The sequence below is a fragment of the Cupressus sempervirens genome, chromosome 6 (genome assembly GCF_028749045.1).
Source record: "Cupressus sempervirens isolate cs-2001-9-10 chromosome 6, ASM2874904v1, whole genome shotgun sequence".
NCBI lineage: Eukaryota > Viridiplantae > Streptophyta > Pinopsida > Cupressales > Cupressaceae > Cupressus > Cupressus sempervirens.
The window spans coordinates 53092298-53096174 of record NC_143123.1 but is presented as its reverse complement, the minus strand read 5'-3'; positions in this window follow the sequence as shown (position 1 = coordinate 53096174).

The following is a 3877-nucleotide window of genomic DNA, read 5'->3' as shown; positions in this document are numbered from 1 at the left end:
AGGGCCTTTAATGCATACATTCATCTAGATGTAGATCTCGCCAATTTGGAAAATGTGGATTTTTGCTTACCTAATTACAACCGGTTGAGCAGAGGAAGGACAACCTATGAATTTTCGCCTGGTGCAAATGCCACTAATCTACAGGAGGCTTCAGAGATAATCATGGTCTTTGAGAAAAATGTTTGACAAATGTAGTATCTGGGCTATTTTGATAGTAAATAATGAATCATATATTAAAGGAAATAGTATCTATAATAAGTATAGGAACCATATTTTGGTTATCAGTTAGTTAAATAGGTTTATATCTTGAATAGCTGATAGCAAGGGCACATTTTCAAAGATGCCCTTATCTCAAATCGAACATCAGCTTGTATATTTTGAAATATATACTTAACCGGTGTATATGAAGCTAATATGAATATACAGTTCAGTTGCTCTATCTAGTTTTGAGTCTATGTATTTGGATGCGAAAGTCATTCTATCATTAATCTTGGGTTCTCATTGTTTATATGATTGGTCTTTTCGGTCTCTCCATTACTCGTGAAATCAACATAGTATTTTGTTCAATCATATTAAAATGTGGTGATTCTATGAAATCAATCAATTAATTTATGCACGCATACCTTTTAATGATTTCCCAATTTTCACCATCATTTACAAGTATACTGAAATATCACATGTATCTGCCTTTTGTTGGAATTTGCTCCCTGTAGTTTTTTTTTAAAAATGATTAAGATTAAACTCTTTATTTCACTAACCCCTAACGCTTCTTGTTGTTTTATTATGTGGTGTTTCATTAACAGGTTCTTAGCCGTAAGAAACCCAATTGATTAATAGAGATGTCTAAAGTATTATTGATGTAAAAATTGGGAGATGTAAGATTTATTGAGACTAGGGTATGCCCCTTTTATAAATGTATAATATAGGACTATTGTCCCGGGCAAGACTAGAGTTTTTCTTTCTCCGTTCTTTCCTACTAGTGTCTGTCAGCTCACGGAGGAACTCTTGTAATACATTTTGTTCATTAATAAAATATATCAAGGCTTAGGTCATTTATCGATAAAAAATAATAATAATAAATAAATATTCTATTGACTAAATAAATTGTAGAAACAAAAAAAATATATTTAAAGAAAAAATTAAACTAATATAAAAATAAATTAAAATAATTTAAAAACTAAAATCTAAATCAATAATAAAAATCAAAAGTTAACTAAATAGATCACAATATAAGCTAATGTGGAGATCACAACTAATAAATATAAAGAAAAAAAACAATAGTTAAAGTGGAGATAACAACTAATAAATATCAAAACAAGAGTTAAAAGTGGAGGGAGATAAAAACTACTAGTAAATAATTAACAGGAAGGATTTTCAATTTTTTGGCCAAACTCTTGCAAATTTTCCATCAAAAATTTAATTTTTAGGAACAAAGTTCCCACAAATAGCCTATCAGCTTAATAAATAATCTAACTTTGACCTATTTTCTATCCAATAAATAAATAAATAAAATATTTTGCTATGCTTTGGAGTCAGCATCTTTCTTTTTTGAATTTTCCATATGCTCTCCATTGTTGTCTCCCATAATGGACACAATTCTTTTACGTTTGCTTTGATGTTGTATCTAGCTAAATATTCTTTTTCTTTTAGCCCCACAATATTCCTTGCTTCCCTCATTCTAATCCTTTGCACTTACTTACCAGTAGTCTTCTATAAATATCAGATATTGTTTAATCCCCCCATCAAATCCAACACTGGTAACACTGCTGCAGAAAGTTTAACATAGTTTCCAGTTACTATGTTGCATTCATGGCTTCCTCCTGCAAGGAAACCCTTTTCCAAATGATTGTATGAGCTTCTTCAAGAAAGAGAGTGTTAGGCATTTTTCATGAAAAATGCACTCCAATCAACTATAGACAAATCTGGTTATGAACCTAAACAATTCTTCATGTTTTCCCACATGTTTTGAATGGATATGACCCTCGAATCTAGAGTAAGACCACTGTCATTTTTTCACTTGTCATAAGTTTTCCATTTTTTCCTCAATTTATGACATTAGTTTTTTGAAACAATATTTGGAAAGAGCAAGGGAGTTACATTTTGTTATAGTCCTTGATGGTGTTGATCATTTAGACTAGGTAGATTTCGTATTACAACTTGAGATCAAAGTACTAAGGATCTTGTCTGTAGCCATGCTTTCTATGGACAAGGTCCTTCTAATGAAAATGAGGAATTAGTTTCAATTTTGTAGATAATTGTCACAGTTTAGAAAAATTAGTCAATTTTAACTATTTAATACTTTTAGTCTAAGAATCAAGTCTTAGTGTGTACTCAAAATTTTGGGTTCTCATCTTTATGATAGGAATAAGTTCGATAGTTAGAATTGAAAAAAGTCAAGAAAATCTAGTCTAAGGATATAATACAAAGACTGAAAATTAGATTTGATAGTCTGGATCCATTGGAGAAACAAATCTTTATAGACATTTCTTGTCTATTTAATAAAGAATACACAGATAATTTGATAAATATAGCTAAATCAATTTGGCAATTTTAGCGTTGAACATGCTCTTCAAATCTTGCCAAAGAAGTGTCTAATTGAAGTGGATGATAATACATATAAATGGCCTATGGTATCTTTCAAAATGTATTTCAAACCCAAAAAAAGTATAGTTTTTTTTTTCAGATTTCCAAAATACAGTAATTTTAAATTTTTTTTATTGTTGTTGTTTTCTACCATAAAATATGCAGATCATAAAGAACAAAAAAGTCTATTGTATAACACATTTATAATGCATGATCACCTCCTTGATGTGGGAAGACAAATAACAAATGAGTTGGTCTCTCCTTGCTTGTGAAGACCAGAAATGCTTAGATCTTTGGTTTGCTTCTCCTTTACTATTTTGAACATAATTGTATAAAAATCTTTTGATGAAACATTTCAATCAATGTGTTTTTCATTTTTTTCCAGCCAACTGCACAATTAATCCTGATTTTTGTATGCAGGAAGCAAAAGGGTTTCAACAAATCTTGGTAGGTGTTTCCATTCATTTGAAATTTATGTCTCATAACATATTTATTTTTGCAAACAACTGTGAATGGCAGGCCAATTTTGAGTTGAGAAAGATAAGAATTTCACACTGTCACTGATTGGAAAAGCTTCTAGATTTAATAGGAATGTTTAGTCATTTGGAAGAATTAGAAATAAATAATTCTTTTGACAAGGCTGAAATAACATCCCTCCAAGAATCAATTAAACAACTTAGTACTCTTAGATCATTGCGATTTTGGTCAAGTGGTAGCAACTTTTGCATTGAGTCGAATTGGAATCTTAGCAAAGGAATATGTTCAACTAGTTTGGAGGTTGAGTCAACTAGCCTTGAAACCATACATTTTGAGGATTTGGCTAAAATTGAAAAGTTGCTAGTTAGTGGAGAGTTTTTTCCCAGACTTTAGTTTCTTGTAGTGGTCGATTTTCCCAAATTGAAAGCAATATCAATATTGGGGATATCTTCTCCAACATGACTTCAATATCTTAAAGTGTAAGTTGTCATAAATTGGAAACAGTGTCAGGGCTATCTTCTCTAAAGTGGTTTAAAGTGATAAGTAGGAGATATTTTTTTACAAAAGGTGGAATTGTGATATTGGAAAACGAGGGGTAAAAATTTATTAAGACATAAAGGATTACAACAAGGAGAGTTCAACAAAGAGCTTTTTCCTGAGCAACAAGTTCATCAAAGTTTTGCACTAGCTCAAAGGGAAGTTGCCCCCTATCCATTATATTCTAGCCCAAAGCATGACCAGAAGCCCATTTGGCCAAACAATCAGTAATTGTATTCCATTCATGAGGAATGTAAGTAAACCTAATGAACTCAAGAGA